At 36.9% G+C, this 22858-nt stretch overlaps 1 protein-coding gene and 1 long non-coding RNA gene across 9 annotated transcripts in view; one reads left to right on the top strand and one right to left on the bottom strand.

Annotated features, from left to right (window-relative positions):
• SOX5 (SRY-box transcription factor 5) overlaps positions 1-22858 on the bottom strand; it is a 1011059-nt gene that overhangs the window by 505561 nt on the left and 482640 nt on the right. The gene's annotated exons all lie outside the window — the stretch shown is intronic.
• The window catches only part of LOC109268853 (uncharacterized), a 45545-nt gene that overhangs the window by 640 nt on the left and 22047 nt on the right, over positions 1-22858 (top strand). The gene's annotated exons all lie outside the window — the stretch shown is intronic.

Here is a 22858-nt window from a genome sequence, read left to right as displayed (position 1 = left end):
TGAGTGTATACCCTGGGCACAGGACTGAGCTAGCCGTTTTAGCAAAATGAAAATGAGAATCTGTTTTATTTTATTTCGATTGTTCAAATAGACAATCACAGGCAAAGAATACCTACCTAAGCAGAGTCATAACAAAAACTCTTGTAAGAATCGAAGATTCACAGGGTTAAATCTGAGAAGTAAATTGTAATCATCCGAGTGGCTTCCATGAAAAGAAAAGCACATCCTAGGTAATCTTAATAAGTGAATGTCACACAAAAGGTAATGCTTGGTATAGAGAGGTACAGTTCTTTAACTTAGGTTTGAATGCCTACTCAGGAATATACCAAAATGACTCAGGGCAAGTTTCTGAAATTCTCTAAGATTCAATCAGCTCATCCATAAAAATGGTGATAACAGTTCTACTCTATGATGACAGTGAAACTAGAAATATAAGAAATGAAAATTGTCAGCAAATACGTGGTTGCTCAATAAATGAAGCCGTTACCATTATGATTGATATTATCATTAGCACCTAGAGAGGGATCCTTCTAGACTAAATCCTTAGATTATTTTCTTACATGAATTATATATATACACCTAATATATTTGGATATTTAGATACACATAAGGTCTATGTTCAGTTGTGTACTTACATGCAAATTTGTACAAATACAAGTATACATGCCTACTAGTAGACAATTCTGTCCAATCACAGAAAACAAAGATTGAGATTTTGCCTAAAAACCTCTGTAATCATACTGAACAAATACTAATACAAGTTTCACAGTTTTGAGACTTGATACTTTGGGCAAATTACTGAACCTGTCTGTGTCCTTAGCCAGAGATACAGATGGAGAGAATAAAGCCTGCTCTCTAGAGTTATATGAAGATTAAGTGTGATTATTTCTACACAAGACATTACACAATGCCTGGCAGAGAATAAATGAATAAATCTTTTTTTTTTCTTTTTGTTTCCTTCTGTTTCCCCTTTAAGTATCAATTTCTTCCACCTCTAAATTTGGTCTATCTTTGCCCTTCCTTACGTCCTTCTCTCAAGTTGAAGGATAGGTGTTCTCTGATTCTTTCTGGTCCTTCCAGTTATATTCTTAATTCCACCACTCTTTTTACCAGAATAATTTTTCTCCTTAATTATATGATTCCTGGGTCTATTTTTATCATAAATTCCTATTCATCCACTAGGTTCCTTCTCCTTAGACTAAAACATACTCATTTCCCTCATCCTAACAATCATTTTCTTTAATATGTAATATTAAATAATAATAATAATATATAATAATAATATTTCTTTAATATTACCAAATGACAGAAGATATAGAAAGCTTAAATATGCCAATGGCCATAGAAGAAATTGAAAAGACTATCGAAGATCCATCTCTTAAAAATGCCAGACACAGGTAGTTGGGTTTTTTTTCTTTCTGATTCAAGTAATTTTATATGGGTTCTAACAAAACTAAGTTGAATGAGAATTTTTTTTCTTATTTAAGCACCCCAAAAACATTAAAATGATTAAAAGACTCACAATTCTTTTGCAAGGTTAGCAAAACCCTGACACCAAGTCACAACCAAAGCCATATATGGTACACACCTTCCCTGACACACAAAATTATAGCCCAAGCTAACTTCAGAATAAGGAAGGAAAATTCTAGCAAGTAGATCTCAGGAGTAAATTAAAGAATAATGCCCCATTACTATACGGTGCTCATGGTGAGGATGAACGCCTGGTTGAAGACAAAAATATCCATTTAAGCAATTTTTTATAGTTAAAATAGTAGACAAAAAGTGAAAAACCACAAGCAAATTGTTAAAAAACTCTTTGGAAAACAGTGCCAACCATTCCAGATTCCTTTAACGTAACTTAGGAAAAGAGAGAAAAAAAAAATGCCTTCAAAGGGAGTTTATTTGTCACAAATAGCTATAAAACACAAAGTGGTAAAGTAGTCATACTATCTTTTGTTGACCCAACTTCTCTTATTTCTCACTTCCTTTTCTTTTTTCACCAACAACCACATTGCCTGCAAGCCAGGCCAAGTTTAGTGCCTCTTCTCACTCATCTCCTGTATCCTTTTCAACCCGCTGCACATGCTCGGCTCCTACCTTTTTAGAGAAGCTGTTTACGCAACGGTTACCAATAGCCACTGAATTTCCAATATCCACTGGCCTGTTTTCTGTCCTCATGCTCTTTAACCACTCTTTAGCAGGTAAGACTGTCGCACACAACCTCCTCAGCTCTTTGCCACCCTCATCTTTCTTGCTTGACTCTCCCCACTTCTTGGCCTCTCTCAGCCTTTTTCTGCCTCTTCTTCCTCAACCTGCTCTTCAATGTGAAGCACCCCTAGAAGCTTACTGTTTGTGGCCTTTCCTTTGGGCCTGACCCAAAGAATGTAGTTCAAACTTAAAAAGACATGATAGAAACTATGAATAAAACAAAGTAAACAGAAGACTGCATTAAGCAAAGAATCTATGCATGACTTTCAATTTATTACAGTTTAAATAGAATTTAAGAAACATTGCAACATGAACAATCTCTGCCTCTATCACCTTCAATATGTTTAATATTACCTAGCTAATTGAAACAATAGTTTCCAATGTTAACTAATGTCTTTTCTGCTATTGCCCTTGTTCAGTTTTCTTAAATATGTTACTGACATCTGTAAATAACTTACTCATTTACACACAAAATGTGAAGTTCCTATCTTGATTTTTAACCACTGTGAAACCTATTTAATGGTAAGGCAGCTAGTGCCGTTAGAATTATTGGGATACATGTGAATGTCATTTAGGAGGATTCAATGATCATTTATTCAATGCTGATGACATGTGAAACATTGTTTATACAGTCATATTTTAACATATAAACTCTAACCAGATGCTACATAAATGAACTGGACTGACTTCCAAATGTGAAGTAACAACTTTAATGTTTTAATCCTATTAATTTTAAGATAGCTTACTTTCCCTAATTTGTAAACAAATACTAAAGTCAAAACATCATAAAGAAAATGATATAGGTGCTTTCAAAATCCTCATTACAGACATTAATCTCTCAGTAAAAACTCTTCACTAAACTAGATCATCTTCTCCATTCTCTCATCTTCAAATTACTGCCAGTTCACTTCTTCTAGCTGCTACATTCTCCTCCTGTACTCCAGCAAAATTCAGAAACCACTTTTACACATTACTTGTAAGTAAAACTCCTTCCAATCCTTTGTTGCTTCTTTTCTTCCCTCTGATAATTGTATCCCTTAATGTTACACCTTTCAAGTATTTTAAGAAGTCAATGCTACCATACTCTCTCTTATTGGATACATGCTCTTCCCTTAAAGAAATTATAAATAAAATGCTCAAACCCAGACAACATAACATAGGACATTATTCATTCATAAAGAAATCCTTTACAAAAAACTGCCCACCGAAACCCTCTAAACAGTGATTTTTCTCTAGTGCATGAAAAGGGTAAGTCAATTAGATAACACACATTTACATTCAACTTTTCCAAAATCATATCAGTTTTGCAAAGTGGGGTACAACTTGTTCTCATCAGATTGTTGCACCCCATGCAACATGGAATCTAAAATGAGCCACAGCCAGACTAAAGAACATGATTTCTGTAACTCCAGCTAGGGCATTTACTCTTCTACAGCAGTGGATTTCAAACTTTTTTTTTTTTTTTTTTTTTTAACTGTCGCAATATTTCTTCAATAGAAATCTTACAAGGATAAGACTTAGAAAAGGGCTAAAAGTAGTATGGTTATGTTCTTTTCTCCTCCCTTTACTAAATGGCTTTCGGATCATCTACAAAAAAACTACTGCCTTCCTTGGAGGACAGTTTGAAAACAATAATATTGGACTATTTGCTACTTATTGGTAAAGGAAAGGTCTGGCCACCAAAATCATAATCTGACCACAGATAGAGCCCCAACACGCTCAGTTGAGAACATGCCTTGTTCTTTGTTTAAAATGGTACCCAAGCCACGGGTCACACACAATGAATGGTCAGTGATGGTAACAATAATAATTTTTAAAATAATGAATAGATAAATCTCCTTGACACAGGAATGGTTTCCTTTTCCTGTGCCAGTGGTTCTGTCTGTGCCAACTCTAACGCACACCCCTTCCAGGAATGGCATTCAGCCATCCTGGCAACCAGAATTAGAGCAAAGAAAATATGAAATGTCTCTTCAAAACATAAGTGGAAAGATGAATGCAAAGCCAAGCAAAAAGTACCCAGATTCAACATGCACATTGTTAAATGTCACTTCATAGTAAGACACTTTATGAACGTCAAGTGAACAAGGACATGTATAAATTGGGAGACTGAGAATAGGTATGACCTATTAAAAAAGCATCAGCAAGTAAAGAAAGTCCAGAAGAACATACACATTTCCAATTAGAACCGTTACTTTTGAGGAGTGAGGGGAGTGGCAACTGGGTAAACGGAGAGCAAGAATAGGAAAAAATTTTTGTTGTGCACATTTTTATACTTTCTGAATTCTGAACCATATAATGATATTCAAAAAGCAATTCAATAAATTGAAATTTTCAAAAAATGAACGTAAAAAGAGAATTCCAGTAGACCATTCTGAAATGTCATGTCAGCATAACAATGAACTTCTTTGGTTTGGGGGGAAAAATCAGCAATAGAATGTTTCATCCTAAGAATCTAGATTTAGGCCCAGTAGGCCCATCGGTCAGGAAAACTGCTTCTTCTACTTCAGATAACTCCTTCAAGAAAGAGGCACCTATTGATTGAAACTAAGGATTCATGTCCTGATTATCAAAGAGAGATACAATGTGGCAAGGGTTGCCAACAGTGCAGCTAACTGATAGGGGTCTTTAAGGTACAAGTCAACTGTTCACAGGATGTGGAAAAAGAAAAATCATTGTCTTGCCTCAAATTATAAACCACAGAGGGATTTTCACAGCTTTCTTTGTAACAAAGAAATTGCAAAGATCAAAGAGAAATCTTAACCATCCTGGATGGCATATACCCTCTTTTCAATGCATAGTGTTTCCCCCTGTGAACTAGAAACAAGATGTTTATTAACTCACAGGTCTTGCTTTGAACATTTATTTAATCACCAAAAGGTTCTTAGAAGAGAATCATTAAAACCTAATAAAAATTAAAAAGTAAAATTTCCTTCAAAATAGACATTTCAGCCAAATTTCAACATCCCTGAAACATCTTGTCCAACTATTAAATGCGAACAATATTATAAATGAGGAAACAACAACAAAATGCAATGACATCTAGGACATACCATGGCCATGGCTGAATAAAAAGAAAATCTTATTGGTAAATACCATGTTTCTGGTTGCTGTTTGAAAGTAACACATACTCCACAAAATCTGTGTTACTTACCAATTGACTAAGCAGGTCACACTTGCCTCTGGGACCAAGAGCCTACAGCACTATGATTTGGAATAAGATAGCATTGAATGTTCTTGATCTTTAATCAGGTCTAGGGTCAGATGTGCTGCAACTGTTTTGAAACTGTTCTTGGCCAAGCCCTCCTGTACATTTAGATTTACACACAAAATTCAAGCATTAGCATACAAGTGCCCACTAAAAGCATTTGTCATAAAAACAACAACAACAACAACAACTAATCAGATGACTAATTGTACACATTGTTGAAATAAATGCTGTACAAAATGGTCAGTGCAAAAAGGCTTTGAGGGGCACACAGTCCAAAAGGGATGGACCCACTGATATGGATCCACACGCATGCATGCACAGAAAGCAACAGACATGATTTACATTTTGAAATAAATTGCTAACTCTTGACTAATATAAAAGTAATAGATGAATTCTGAAACAGCATAAGATGCTTTCAAGTCCATTTAATTCTACAGTTGAAACTTGACATTACTTGGCTGGTTTTGTGGTTCAAAAACAGTTCTCAAACATACTAATGCTTAACATTAAAAATTAATATTGTATTTTTAAAAAGCAGATATATATCCAATGATGAGGTTTTGGAGTGATGGAGGGGGGCGGAGTTAGGAGCTGACAGCCAACAAAGAATTCTTGAAAACATCTTTGGTGCAAAAAGGGGATTTTATTAAAGCAAAGGGACAGGATCCATGGTCAGAAAGAGCTGCAATGGGCTGTAGGTCATAAGGAAATTTAATTTTACCTGCCATTTCCTTCTTGTCTTTGTTCCCCCACATCACTATGGAGGGAAGGGTGATACTAGGGGCTCTAGGAAACTGAGTCTATAGGTTTCTGGAGATTAGGCTATTGGTATTTATAAACAGATGGAGACTCATGTCCTGCATGACTGTGATCTCTATCAGTTAACCATTTGTTTTCTTTCCTTTTCCTTGTTCTTGGCAGCCATGTGTGCTTGAGGAAAATCACACACATTCTACCTGGTGGAGCTGGGGGAAGGGGGGGCAGGCAGCTAGCTTGTGTTTGGCCCTCAGCTTGCCTTCTGTTCTCATCATCCATGGTTGCTCTAATTCTCTTTCATGTCCTTAATCTACCCAAAGTAATATTCAGAAAAGTTCAACTCAATTCAACCCCATGGTTTGGGAAGGTTGGGTGCAGATTAAAATGGTTCATCATTCAACTGCTTGCACAAACATTTGTGGGTCCCTCCTACTCAAGGGAATGAAGTCACACATTGTATAAAAAGTCCCCCAAAAGGGAAAGTACACGTCCACTCTGTTCATCTTACAATGGTTTTTGTTTGTTTGTTTCTTTGTTTTAGTTAGATAAGCTTGAAATCTTATTTAGAAGAAATCATCAAAAGAGGGGTACAATGTAATTGGTACATCCTATTTTCAAAGAGGTAAAAAAGAAAGTAAAAGCCCAGCTACACTGATGATAGGATGGTGTGAAGACAAAGAGAATTAAGGAAGAAAAAACACAAAGATAGAATTAAGAAGGAATTAATAAAATATCACAATGAAGGCAAATGTGAAAATAAAAATATAAGAGAAAAATGGAATGAAATAATGTTAAGGGCAATTGTATTGTGAATAAACATAATGAAAAGCACCAGAAGCATTGTTTTTTATTTAGTTTTTTTTCCTGTGAAGATATTCAGGGATTTTCCTCCCCTCTCTTTACTAACTAGGAAATAGATATTATTAACACTTGTGTTCACTTTATATAAGTTAAAAAAACTATTTTCAAATGCAGTTTATTGTATGACTCGTAATCTTAAATTGTGGTTTCAATTTCATCGCAAATGCAAACCAACTGACTCATATGTTTCTGTTATTAGTAACCGATAATTTAGAGAAATATAAATAAATGACATCCAAGTGACTGTTAAATTTTTGTTAAGTTGAATTACCTTCAATAAATGTTCAGTTAAGAAAATCAAGTTTTTATTACCACTGCATAAAATAGGCAAAGATATATTATCATCTGCAGCTATGGATACCATTGTTTTCCTAATTTTGTTTCTATTTTTTTCTAATTTCTACTTCTAATTTTGTTCCTAATTCAGGAAATAGTACCTAAATATATTATTTGTGATTTGAGGTATTAATAAGATGACACTCTTGGAATGGCATAATGTAACCATCAGGGAAGAAGTCTGCTGGTGGAAAATCTAAAAATTAGCAACAGCCTTAATTGTTCCATAGTCTTTTACTTTTTTTGTAAAGAGGAAAATATACAAAATAAGCCTTTTTTTCTCCCAAATTCTAAAATGCGGCATTCTTTAAAGTAAATCCTCTGAACAGAATTTGTACATTAGGACTGCCATCCCTTTGCAGCTCTGCAAAGCAAGGTAAGATAGCTTAGCATAGCTTTTATCTGCAAGGATTCCCCGAGGCAGTTTCTGTAAAAGGGTTAATGACAGATGTTTCCATTAAATCTGACCTACCTCTTAATTTTGCCATTGCCTGATAATATCCTGGCTTTGTGCTTATTTGCATGGGCAAATGGAGTCACTCTATAACAAGCAACACACCGCCCTCTTTGAAACAAAAGGTCAATTCATTTTAAACTGATGTGTGCAATATTTTTTGTAGTTGCAGTTAAAACAACAACAAAATACCTTTCATAGGATGCTACTACTTACAAAGAATTAAAAGCCCTGTTTTCTGAACCCCTGGACACAACATACATCTGTAGGCAGAAACGAGTACTACCAATAGAAATCAATACATCTCCTTGTAGGTAACCAACTAGAAAAATCACTTCTGTCTCTAGGAAGTTCCTCTTATTTTTATACTAAATACAACCAGGGTACAGTAAATTGTCTTTGCTGAGGAATTAGTTGAAAACTCCAAAATGCTAGCAGCACTTTCTTGTTTACTGAGTGTTATTACTTTTGCAAAGAAAAAAATAATCTGTAAATATAGAGGGAATAGTTACTGTCTTAGGTTTGTTGAAAGATATAGGCTTTTTAGCCTTTAGGCTGCAGTCCAATGCTACAGTTTATGAGTGGCCAAATTATGTTCCACCAGAAGAAAAGAGTGAGTGATCTTGAACCTTGACCAGGTTGCTATAATAAACCCATTAAAAGATAAAATAATTCAGGCAGTTCACATAGTTATACAAGGCTCTGTTCAAGCCACTTCTGGTGGGAGAATCAAATAATGTTGAGGGTCCTTCCGTGATTCTCATGAAGAGGTATTTCAACTATGTGCTTCCTTTTTGAATAGTCTATAGCAAGGATTCAAGAAACATTGCATTAATCTAACTATGCTGTTTCATTTTATTGTAACATTTAAGGAGTTCACTATTATCACTTGCCAGATAGGTTCTCTCTCTGTAATTATATATACAGTACTATATACACATATACTATATGCATATCATACATCATCTTTATCATTACAGTCTAATCTCTAAGACATTTAAATACTGAAATTCTGGCATTAAATTTCACCTTACTTGGAAAATAGCTCTTCTGTATTTCATTGACAGTAAATCCATACACAAAACATTCCTATTATACCAACCGAAATCTGTAATTATTTCAAAAGGAAATAAGTAAGATTTGTGGGTCGAAGAGTGAACTTGCTAAATAGCTAATTTTCTTCATTTAAGATAAATAAAGCCCCCATTTGGCACTTGGACATTGCAAATAATTGAAACAATTTAGAAAACTCTCCTTGCCCAGTCCTAAGTTTGTTTTTTTAATGGATTTTCCAAAGAAAATTCTAGTCTCACCATGCTGCCTCAACTTTGTATGAAAATAAGATCAATGGGAAGGAAAGATGAATGATTTCTTAGGAGCCCAGGAAGGTGTTTTCTCTGCTGGTGTATATTCCTATTGCAGCCAGGAGCATATTTTCCCCATCTACAAATCACCTAGATCAGACCCCCAGCCCCAACCTCAATCTTAGATTCACCAACAAAGCCCAGGAAATGGGAAATCATGTCTCCCCTGCTAATTCTCTATGGATAGTCTTTCAAGACACAACCCACAATCAGAAGTATAAAAAAAGCAAATGAAAACAAATATTTACTGCGTACATACTTGATACAGGTTTCTCAGTACTATGAAGGATATAGTGAAGGTGATGAGGATACGCTTCCCTTTCTGTACAACCTAATCTCTTCATTAAGTAATGATTAAAGAGCCAAACAAAAATAACCAGACTATGAAAATAAATGTAAAATGTAAAATATAATAATGTAAAATGTAAAATAATAAATGAAGGGAGTTGAACATACTAAGCAATGGGAGAAACTAGGGATTTCGGTCAGGTTACGGTTTGAGTTTATAAAAGTAGTCAGAACTGGTGATTTGTGTCTTAGGTTTGCAATTAAAAACAAACAAACAAACAAAAACAAAACTTCCAAGGAAGATGGAAGAGCAGAAAAATTCTAACCTCACCTCTCCCAGGGATGCAACTAGATAGCACTCACATCAGTGTAAATAACCCAGAAAATGACCTGAAGACTGACAGAACAAACTCCACAACTAAATGTAGAGAAGGGGCCACAGGGAAGAGAGTAGAAAGGGCAACAATGTGGTCAGAAGCTAAAGCTAAAAGAAGCTAAATGGTCCCACAGAACTGTCCACAGGAGGAAAGGACACTGGGGCATGAAGAGGAGAGAAAAACAGAGTCATACCAGGGAGCCCACACAGGGAAGATGAATCCCCATAACATTTGGCTTTGAAAACCAAGACGCCAAATTCATTGAGTTCTTACAATTAGTGAGGCTTAAAACGTGGCACTTTAAAAATCAGCAGGTTCATGGGACATGAAGGAGAGGAAGAGGAAACTGAGTCCCCAATTTGAAGAGATAACACAAGAAGTTACCCCCAGGGAGATACAGCATAGAAGCAGCAGTTTGAAAGATACCTGGGGCATATGGATGGAGATTTGTTAATCTCAGAGCATATGCTGGAGGGGCAAGGATCACTGGGAGACACTTCCAGGGACAAAGGAGCTGGGGGATGCTACATACCTCGTCCACCCTCCAGCATAAACACACAGACACCTGCAGGTACCACCACTATGCCAACACTCACCACCTAATTTGCTAACGGTGAGCCTTGCTCCTGTGTTCTCCTGTGTTCCCCCTTCCATCCAGACCTCAGCTCCCTACCACAGCAGACCCATACAAACCTTGCTAACTCTGTGTGTCCCACCACTATTCACTTTTGTGGATCTGCCCCCTCCAAACAGCCTGCCTCAGTTCCCAGAGCTGCAGATCTCTTCACACCAGTATACCTCTTGCTGGCACCACATGCTCCACCCCCATGTTCTCTTGCAGGAGGTGCCATTGCATCTTGGGCAAATGCTTGGTCTGGCTCAGTTTAAGCCCTAGGCAACCCCACATTGGCCTACTAACAATGCAGGGACCAAACCCTGTCCACAACAAGCAAAGAGAGCCACTGCAGACAACTGAACTAAGTCAAGAGTGGCTCAGTCACAAGAGAAGGGTGCAAGTAACACACATAGGAAACATCAATGAAGCCCCAGTGTCTGGTAAATAGGGGACACTATATTGCAGAACACAGCAGGATGTCTTCTTAATAAGGCCACTACTTTAAAGAGCAAGAGACATAGCTAACTTTCCTAACACATAGAAACAGATACAGAGAGTTAGACAAAATGATGAAACAGAAGAATATGTCCCAAATGAAAGAACAGGACAAGATCACAGCAAGAGACCTACACAAAACAGAGAAAGCAATACGCCTGATAGAAAATGTAAAGTAATAATCATAAGGATACTCAATGGACTTGAGAAAAGAGTAGAGGACCTCAGTGACACCCTTAACAAAGAAAACTTGAAAAAGATACAATCAGAGATGAAGAACTCAATAACTGAAATTAAAAAATACATTAGATGAGGGGCACCTGGCTGGTTCAATCCATAGAGCATGCGACTTGCAATGGAGGCATTGTGAGTTCACGCTCCATGCTGGGCATGGAGCCTACTAAAATAAATAAATAAATAAATAAATAAATAAATAAATAAATAAGATAAGATAAATAAGAGACTCACTAAAGGAAGCAGAAGAATGAATTAGTGACCTGGAGGACAGAGTAATAGAAAGCAATCTAGCTGAATAAGAGAAAAAATAATAATATTTTACATATTTCCAAATGACATATCTGATACAAGGTTAGTATCCAAAATACATAAAAAACTTATATAACAACAACAACAACAACAACAACAACCAAATAATCCAATTAAAAATGGGCAGAAGAGGGGCGCCTGGGTGGCTCAGTCGGTTGAGCGTCCGATTTCAGCCCAGGTCATGATCTCGCGTTCCATGAGTTCGAGCCCCGCGTCGGGCTCTGTGCTGACAGCTCAGAGCCCGGAGCCTGTTTCAGATTCTGTGTCTCCCTCTCTCTCTGACCCTCCCCTGTTCATGCTCTGTCTCTCTCTGTCTCAAAAATAAATAAACATTAAAAAAAAAAATTAAAAAAAAAATGGGCAGAAGACATGAACAGACATTTCTGCAAAGACGACATACAGATGGCCAACAGACACATGAAAAGATGCTCAAAATCACTAATCTTCGGGGAAATGTAAATCAAAACCATGATAAGATACCACCTCACACCTGTCAGAATGGTTAAAATAAAAAACACAAGAAACAACAAGTGTTGGCAAGGATATGAAGTAAAAGGAACCCTTGTGCACTGTTGGTGGGAATGCTAACTGATGCAGCCACAGTGGAAGACAGTATAGAGGTTCCTCAAAAAATTAAATATAGAACTATCACATAATCTATTAATTTTTCTACTGGGTATTTGCCCAAAGAATATGAAAACACTAATTCCAAAAGATATATGCACCCCTATGTTTATTGAAGCAGCCCAAATGTCCATCAATAAATGAATGGATGTGTGTGTGTGTGTATATATATATATATATATATATATATATATATATATATATACACACACACATATATATATACACAACAGAATATTACTCAGCCATAGAAAAAATTTGAAATCTTGCCATTTGTAAAGACATGAATGGAGCTAGAGAATATAACGCTAAATGAAATAAGTCAGTCAGAGAAAGACAAATATCATATGATTTTACTCACATGTTGAATTTAAGAAATAAAACAAAGAAGAAAGACTCTTAGCTAAAGACAGCAAACAGATGGTTACCAGAGGAGAGGTGGAGAGGGGGATGGGTGAAATAGGTGAAGGGGATTAAGAGTACACTTATGAGTACTGAGTAATGTATAGAATTGTTGAATCACTATAATGTACACTTGAAAGTAATATAAGTGTTATCTATACTGAAGTTAAAAAACAAAACAAAACAAACAACAAAAACACCGTAATAATGGTATATGCTAGGAACCATACAAAGAAAGAAGTCTATACATTTATGTCATCATCATCTAATGTTCACAATTTCCCTAGGAAGTAGATACAATTAATACTTTTATTTTATGGATAATAAAACCAAAGCTTGAAGATATTACATACTTCCTCAAGGTAACAGAGCTAGGCCTTAAGTCACATAGTCAGAAACCATACCTAGACATTCTGACTCAAGTCTTATACTCTCAACTTTGCTACCTCTCTTGTAGGCACATAGGCTTCACAATTAGGCAGATGGGGTTACAGTTCCCTTCTGCTATGTGAGCTTAGGTAAAGTTCTTGTTTGTAAAATAGGGGGAAAAAAGAAGAAAAGAAAAGAAAAGAAAAGAAAAGAAAAGAAAAGAAAAGAAAAGAAAAGAAAAGAAAAGAAAAGAAAAGAAAAGAAAAGAAAAGAAAAGAAAAGAAAAAACAATACTGCTCTGTTGACATGGATATCAGTTGTTTTGGCCTGCCTGGCATCTTGTCTTCTAATAAACAACTCATCTTTTCCTAGAGGAAGGAGGAAAATTCTCAAACAAGACACAAGCATATGACCATGTCCTGGACAAAAAAGCCCCTTATCTTCTTGGCCACAAGGGTGGGTTCAGGGATAACCCAACAAACAAGCCAAACCAATAGGTGGCCTATATGGGACTTGTGATAGAACTATGGAGAAAGAAGACATAACTTTAAAACTTTAGGATAGGGGCACCTGGAAGGCTCAGCCAGTTGAGTATCAGACTCTTGATTGTGGCTGAGGTCATGATCTCATGGTTCATGAGTTCAAGCCCCACATTGGGCTCTGCACTGACAGCACAGACACTGCTTGGGATTCTCTTTCTCCCTCTTTCTCTGCCCCTCCCCTGCTCATGCACTGGCATTCTCTCTCTCTCTCTTTCTCTCTCTCTCTCTCTCTCTCTCTCTCTCTCTCTCTCTCTCAGAAAGATAAATAAACATTGATAAAATAAATAGAATTTTAGGACAAAAGATTGAGGCTGCGTGAGCAGAGATCATATGTACAAATACTGCCTAGAAATGAAGCCAACACAGGGGTGCCTGGATGGCTCAGTCGGTTGAGTGTCTGACTTTGGCTCAGGTCATGATCTCACAGCTTGTGAGTTTGAGCTCTGCGTCGGGCTCTGTGCTGACAGCTCAGAGCCTGGAGCCCGCTTTGGATTCTGTGTCTCCCTCTCTCTCTGCCCCAACCCACTCACGTTCTGTCTCTGTCTCTCTCAAAAATAAATAAAAACATTAAAAAACATATTAAAAAAAAAAAAGAAATGAAGCCAACACAGAGAAAGGCAAAAAAACATGAGAGGAGAGAAAAACCGCCCTGGGATGGTCATGCCTAAAACTAAGGAGATGTTGAAATTTTTATTTATATGAATCAACAATACTCCCTCCACTTTATGTTCAAGCATATTTTAATTGGGTTTCTGTCATTTATGACCAAAGGGGTTCAGTCTAATAAATCACTTTAGAGAGATAATGTATATGAAGAACTTAAGATAATACCTAGAATTAGTAAGTGCTCCACAAATGTTAGCTATTTCCCTTGTTATTTTAGGTGTTTTAGGAAACTGTTGTCAGGTTTCCCCCAAAATTATGGATCTTGAATGAAAACCAGGACTAAGAGAAAAGAAATTGCCATGGTTTAGTTTCCCTATACCAGGCATAGTCAAAGAAGAGAGAGACAAGGTTTAAGAAGCCCTAAGTATTAAGTATTAAGAAACACCAAAATGCTCAACGTTACTCATCATCAGAGAAATACAAATCGAAGCCACAATGAGATACCACCTCACATCTGTCAGAATGGCTAACATTAACTTAGGCAACAACAGATGTTGGCGGAGAAAGAGGATCTCTTTTGCACTGCTGGTGGGAATGCAAATCGGTGCAGCCACTCTGGAAAACAGTATGGAGGTTCCTCAAAAAATTATAAATACAACTACCCTAAAACCCAGCAATTGCACTACTAGGTATTTACCCAAGAGATCTAGGTGTGCTGTTTTGAAGGGGCACATGCACTCCAATGTTTATAGCAGCACTACTGACAATAGCCAAATTATGGAAAGAGCCCAAATGTCCATCGATGGATGAATGGATAAAGAAGATGTATATATGTATATACACACACAAACATATATACCACATATATACCACACCATATACATATATACACACAACAGAGTATTACTCAGCAATCAAAAAGAATGGAATCTTGCCATATGCAACTACATGGATGGAACTAGAGGGTATTATGCTAAGCAAAATTAGTCAGGGAAAGACAAATATCATATGAATTCACTCATATGAGGAATTTAAGATACAAAACAGTTGAACATAAGGGAAGGGAAGCAAAAAGAATATAAAAACAGGGAGGGGGACAAAACATAAAAGACTCTTAAATATTGAGAACAAACAGGGTTGCTGGAGGGGTTGTGTGTGGGGGGATGGTCTAAATGCATAAGGGGCGTTAAGGAATCTACTCCTGAAATCATTAATGCACCATATGCTAACTAACTTGGATGTAAATTAAACAAGAAAGAAAGAAAGAAAGAAAGAAAGAAAGAAAGAAAGAAAGAAAGAAAGAAAAGAAGGAAACATCAAAAGTCAGCTTTTCTTGCTTCCCAGCCAATGTTTGCATTTCTAGTTGGTCTCACTGTGTCTCCAAAGGATCCGGAAGCAATTATTACCATGTGCCCACTTTATAGTCAAAATATTCAATCATATATCAAATGATTATCCAGATGGAAATAACATTTTATAAAAACCAAGGCCCACTTTATTTTGCTACTACTATAGTGTCATTGATAACTTTTGTACAAAGCTCAAGGCTCTAAACATAAGGTCTTGCAAAAAACTAAGCAATCTGGTTCTGAAAATGTTCTTCCATGTCATCCAAAAGTCTAAGGTCAGTAATTACATCTCTGGTAATAACTGAGTCACTTAAGGTTTATATGTTTGCCATATACCCATTGCATCAATTTCACAGAAAAGAAACTTTCTTCTGCTTCCTTCTTTGAACAGGCCTTATAACGTGAGAAGCAAGAATGGTTCCACAGGAACTGTTGTGTACCACTGCGTCAATCACAAAAACATTAAAACACGGCTTTGCCAGTCATTACTATATAAAGTATTCTCTTGCTCTGTTGAAAATGGTTTCAAATAATTGCTGTATTCGAATGGGAGTTTTGTTCTTTTTTAATACAGTGATTTGGGAGAGGAAAAAAAACATAGAAAAGAAGATATATTCAAGAAACAAAGCAATATTAAAATAGCTGAATCAACTAATTGTCATCAATCATCATATTAGCAAGGGTGTCACACACTGTAGGTTCCTAAGCCCAAGAAGTCAACTTGCATCCTGACAGAGTAGTTGGCAAATGGATGTACAACAACAGCAAGAAAGGGACATGAATCTGACATGACCCATCTAAGCAAAGATAATTCTCCTCTGACTTCAAACGTTATTCTTTTTTTCCTGTGCCCTCTATTGCAGAGCTAATAAGCATTGACTGGAATCAAGTCTGAAAAGATTTTCACCTTACCTCTGACTTATCTTTCTGGTTTCAGCTAAGTTGGTCTTTAACACTGTTAAGTTTGTGGGTTTACATTAGAGAATGCTCTGTAAGAAAAATGCAGATATTTGCCAAAAAGAAACTAAGTGGACTACTGGTCAACTATTGGTAGCTCTAAACGTTTCTGTGTGACAGAGACTGATGAAGGAATGTATTACCGAGTCTTAAAATCAAGCCAACCAAGACTCATACCATGATTATAGACCAGTTCTTCAACTATGGAAAAAGCGGTGGGCAGCAGAAGGGTGGGGCCTTCTGACAGCGCTCTAAAGACATGGCCCTGAAAAGTTCAAGCTTGCCAGTGGGCCACCCCTGGAAAATTCTGTGCTTATATGAAGCATCACACTATGTTATATGCAACTAAATGAACAAAATACCCAGGCTAGCAATTCCTTCAAAGAAGTTTTGAAGCTTAGAAACTGAACAGAGAATTATGCCATGGGATACTGCCAATTTTTTGTGGGGTGGCCCTGGGCAAGTTATTTTGTGTCTCATTTTCTTCAATGATAGACTATTGTTACCACTGCTATTATTGATAATAAAAACATCCTAACAATAAATCTAAGGACAATATTGTGAGAATGTGTATGGAGTAATTTTAGAATGAGGGAAGAAAGGCACACAATTATACTATTATAAAGTGCTTTATCAACCAGCATATTACATAATGTGTTATAACATACCATGTGTCCATGGAAACATGAAATCATTCATAATTCTTAAGTACTGCCAGATGTGTAGCTATAACAAATTTCAACTCTTTCTGAAGAATTCACCCACACACTCACTTCTCCAACCAATATTTCCACTGGTAACTGTCAAGAGTTGAGAAATCACAGAATAGGCCCTTATTCACATCTCTGTGGTAATTACATATAGTTTGCTTCATATTTGGGGAAGAACATGTCTTATTCATAATTTTATAACTAGTGACTAGTCCTGTTCTGGTATATATGAGTACTCAGTAAATGTTTATTGAATGAATGAATGAAAGAATGAATGAATGAACAAATGAATGAACAGATAATAGACACAGTAAATCAAAGAATAAGCCCTAGTAATGGCACTACCTCCACTAAGAAGAGTCTCTAATGCAAGAAATATTTAGAGTGGAGGTGGTCACAGATTGGCTCCTTCCCAACACGTCTATATGCTATTTCCTAGTATTAGTTCATTTGTCATTTGTCATAACTTTCTGGAATGTACAAGTAATCCTATTACGAGAGATCCTTGCGATTCTCAATGGAGGCATCTGGTTTTACTTAAGGATGCTGAATGATTTCATTTTTCAATGGCTGGGAACATGGTATATTACAACTTTTATACAGATTGAAGAATTTCTGATATTATAATATACCTGTGGTAGGTGAAAGAAATCCTCTAACTTTTGAATTAATGTTAATAAGGCACATAAATGTGATGAAATAGAAACAACTCTAGATTTGGAATTAGAGGATCTAGCTCTGACACATATTTGCCCTATGAATTTGGCCTCCTTAACAGTTTTCACTGAGCCTCTGTTTTCATCTGTAATGACAACTATATGTAACAAAAAAGTAACTCATATATGTGGGGTCAATGAGGCAATTTAGTAAGTTATAGAAAGTACTATGTAAATGGATACAAAGTAGTATATAAATGGAAAATGCCACACGATATAGCATGACAGCTAGGTATAAAATGACAGAGAGTTCTATGGTATTAATAAACTGAAGAATCCTTAAGCTCAGGGCCCATAACATATTCATTCATCTTACAGTTTTTATGGCCTAAAAAACAAATCAAATGAACCATCAGTGTCATTTGTTGAATTGTAGGCATCTATAAGACATGTGTGTTCAATTCTTAGAATGGGCTTTGAGGTCCCTTCTAATAAACTGCCTAATAGGTATGGTATTCTTCAAAGTGTGGTCCTCCCATAGCCAACATTAGATTGTCTAGTTTGCTTGTTAAAAATGGAGGTTCCCAAAACTCATCCAAGAGGCTATAATGCAATGAATGCATCAAGTACCCAAGATAGCTCTTATGGACACTGCTGTAGTAGGTATTAAATTTATCTCTGGACATCCAGTAGCTATGGCACAAGATCAGTTCACTCAGAAAGGGCATGTACTCTTAATTCATATATTGTATAAACCCAACTTTTTAAAGTTTACAAACTGCTCTAAAATACATGAAATATAATATTATAAATGAGAAATGGTTTTAAAACATTTTATACTACATAAATGTAAGACACTATAATTTAAAAAAAATGAATGCTTATTTATTTTTGAGAGAGAGACAGAGTATGAGCAGGGAGGGGCAGAGAGAGAGGGAGACATAGAATGCAAAGCAGGCTCCAGGCTCTGGGCTGTCAGCACAGAGTCCGATGCAGGGACCATGAGAACATGACCATGAGAACATGAGAACATGAGAACCATGAGAACATGACCTAGCCAAAGTCGAACACTTAACCAACTGAGCCACCCAGGCACCCCAAGACACTATAATTTTTAAATAAAGTTGGTCCATAATAAATTTAATTTTTTTAAACATCTATTTGGTGGTTGTCTGTGTCTATGAGACTGTGCTCTATATGGTGGTGAAACATCACTTTGTTCCTTGTATACTGGCACTAAAAAGGGCCTGGTACCTAGTAGGTGCTCAGTAAATAGTTACCCACCAGAACAATAAATACACATAAGTAAAATGCATGTCTCAGAAGAATTGTTGGCTTAAAATCTGCCCACTAGTACATAAGGATGGGTTCATATGACAGAGTTTATGGCCCAGGTTCTCTTTATCAGAAGAAAGGAGAAACACAGGGCACAAATGCAGGCTATCAGCTAAAGAGATTTCATGTATCTCCCTCAAGATACTAATTTTTTAACTGAGGTTAAAAATGCAAACTGGAAAGCAATTATCCTCAATTTCCAGATGCTTTTATTCCAAAATTAAACCCAGTTGCATAGCGTATAAAAGCTTTCCTGAGGAAGAATGACACTTTACACTAAAGGGGCAAAAGTGTAAAATAGTTTTCGGATCTGAGGGTGTGTAATGGTCAGATTGTCCTGCCGTTATGAAAAGAATGACTATTGTGATATTGTGATTTATAATAAAAAATTGGTCTTCGTTCCCATTTCTGGCACAGAACCCTTAAAACTCTTGGGATTTCCTAAGTGATAAGAATGATAAAGGTTGTCTTTTGGTATGTTAATGAGATGACTTTGGGACCTCACCTAAAGGAGGGGCTGGTTGCCAAGGACCAAATATGTGATTAGAGGTGGAACTTTCAGCCTTACCCCTTGACCTCCAGGGAATGCAGAGGGGCTAGAGGTTGAATCAATTGCCAATGGCCAGTGACTTGGTTAATCATGACTGTGTGATGAAGCCTCCATAAAAACTCAAGAGGATAGTTTTTTGGTCCTTTGCTTTTTTCAGAGAACTTCCATACTTGGGGAACCAGAACACTTTCATGTGTCACTGAGCGAGACCCTAAGCTCCAGGGAGACAAAAGCTCCTTTGCTCAGGAACTTGCTCTATGTACTTCTTCATCTGGCTATTGATTTGTACCCTTTTTATCCTTCAGTAAACTGGTAAAAGTTTCCCTGAGTTCTGTGAGCCCGTCTAACAAATTAATTTAAACTAAGGAGGAGGTCACTGGAACCTCTAATCTGTAGCCTGTTGGTCAGAAGCGCAGGTAACAGTTTAAAGCTTGTGACTCTCATCTGAAGCCAGGAGACAGGGGCAGTCTCATAAAGCTGAACCTTTAACCTATGGAACCTGATGCTATCTCCAAGTAGTGTCATAATTGAGTTGAATTCTTGGACACCTGGGTGTCTGAACATTGTTTGGTGTTGTATGTGGGTAACCTTCCCACACCCCACATTGGAATTTTGTCCAGGAATTTTAAAAGAACCATTGGCTGGCAGAAATATTAAGTTCAAGAGCCTGATCTTACTAGCCACCGTCCCTGAGACTCCAGATCTTGCCTAATCACTCTGTGCCCTCCAGTCCCTCAAAGATGAGGGAAGGGTAACTAACTAGTTGCAGGCATCAGGAATGGTGTTAAAAAGACAGCAAGAGAGCCATATGAAAGTCTCTTGACAGTGATGCTTTTGCTAATCAAGAGCACAAGTTCAGTTTCCAAAGGGATGTTATTTAGCTCTGATTACCCCTAGGGAACATGGGGATGGCTTTAAGAATATATAAGTAAGCAAGGTAAAGTTTGGGGCTTAGATACCTCTAAAATGAATAATCACTAAGTAGGTTCACTGCTAAAGTTCATGATTTTAATTGCCAGTTCCCCACAATGACCACTGTCAATCTTCCTATTTCCTTACATCATACCCAGGCTCTTGGCTTCCAGCAAGCACTAATCCTTACCTTATCTGGCTCTGCTCTGCAAAAGACACAAAGAAAGTTTCAGCATCCACCATTGTGAAAACACCTGAATCCTGAATTAATTTGGAGTAGGATTAGGACATAAACAACTTCATTATAAGGAGCTTTATTCTTTTGTTTGTTTGTTTTGTTGGGGGGGTGGCATGGAGAGAGAGGGAGAGAAAGCATCCCAAGTAGGTTCCCCTCTACCAGTGCAGAACTGGATGCAGGGCTTGATCTCACAAACTAGGAAATCATGACCTGAGCCAAAATCAAGAGTCAGATTCTTAATGGCTGAGCCACCCAGGTGCCCCAAAGGAGGCTTATTCTTGAGAAACAACAATGCTTAACAATTCATGTATTCTTTTATTGTTCCATTCAAAAAATACTTCAATGCCAGGGCTCCTGGGTGGCTCAGTCAGTTAAGTGTCCAACTTTGGCTCAGGTCATTATCTCGTGGTTGGTGAGTTCGAGCCTTGCTTCAGGCTCTGTGCTGACAGGTTGGAGCCTGGAACCTGCTTCAGATTCTGTGTCTCCCTCTCTCTGCCCCTCCTCCACTCATGCTCTGTCTCTCTCTGTCTCCCAAAAATAAATAAACCTTTAAAAATTACTTTAATGCCTTAAGGAACTTCTAGTCTGATGACAAATAGTATGACTCAATAAATTGCACATTAAATGAATACAGAATGAGTAAACGCTCTTGTAATTACAATGGCTATAATTCTTCAATGAATGAACCATATAAATTTGACAAAAAAATATAAATCTTTTCCTGATACTAGTAGAAAAGGGGGGGCTGATAAATGTACAAAGATGTTAAAATTTGCTCTTGATGCAGAACTAACAGGTATCAATACTAAAACATACAACTTAACTCATGCAGATATTTTGAAGATTTAATAAAATCCTGAACTTTCAGATAGCATGAAATAGAAATCAATCAATAATAGAAATGAAAATATTCTTCAAAAGCTTCTGATAAAAGCAGAGTAAAAAAGATAAAATAGATGCTCAGTAAGTGTTTGCTGAAAGAATGAATCCTTGGAAAAATCCTTTTTGGAAGCATATAGATAGAACTATTAAGAATGAACAAAAAGGTGTGAAAACTAGAATTGATGTTTGTACATAAATAGAATAAGCAGGAAATTCCAGAGAGTAAATATCTAGAGATATATTTCCCAATGTTTATCAGAAAGGCAGAGTGGTACTTTCTGCAGAAATTAGTTAACACATTAATGAAATAAAGCCACCTCTGGCATAAAATGTATCAGTGGTTAAAAGTTCACAGTCAGTCTTAAAAATGTTTCAAGAGACACAAGAAGGAAAATGTTACTCCTCTTTGCAAATAAGCAATGGGAAAAAAGGTGGAGAGTAAGTAATTATTCAAACTGGCACAGAGCTGAACCAACAGGGGGACAAACACAGATGGTCAGAGGTTCCACTTAACCTTTCACCTAAAAGTTGCCATCTTCCTGAGAGAGCTAATTCTACCAGTGGTTCAATTCTGATTCAGAAGGAAAAGAGTCACTTTCTGAGTCATAACATCACCCTGGTTTTCCTTTCAGTCCTCTGTTCCAAGCCTACCAAATCCCAACCCATTTTAGTTTGTCTAAAGGTGGCCTGGCCAGCACCAGAATTTAATGCTTCCATAAATGAACTCTGATTGACACGAGAGAGGACTCACTCACAGAAAAGCTTGCACGGCTGCCATTTGGTCAGTTTGGGGTTTGTTTTTAAAATCAACGCCAGTTGAGGCTGAGCAGAAGCCAGGGTGTGTTTTTATTTTATGTCTCAAATAAAAATAAAGAGCTGGGTATGAATAATCAAAGTGGCAGGCGCCTCCCTGGATACTTCTAAACCTTCCAAAAGCAGTCCTGGGGCTCAGCAAAATGTAATACGGTCAAAACAACCATGAACAGGATTAGTACCAAGGGTTTGCCCCAGAAAAACAAAATAATTGCCATACAGATTCCCCTTCAGTTCCAAACTGCAGTGCCTTTCAATAATATATTAAGTTAAAATATCTTTTTTGGAGGGTGGTAGCCCCTAAAAAGACTATTCCTAGAAGCTAGGTGGATGTCACATAAAAAGAAGACAGATATTATTACTAGTATAATTCTTAAAACAAACAGAGATTCTTCTAATTA

This window comes from Panthera pardus, unplaced genomic scaffold, assembly GCF_024362965.1.
Source record: "Panthera pardus isolate Hobbes unplaced genomic scaffold, ASM2436296v1 HiC_scaffold_6, whole genome shotgun sequence".
Taxonomy (NCBI): Eukaryota; Metazoa; Chordata; class Mammalia; order Carnivora; family Felidae; genus Panthera; species Panthera pardus.
The sequence above is the reverse complement of the archived record's forward strand: the minus strand, read 5'-3'. Positions and strand labels throughout refer to the sequence as shown.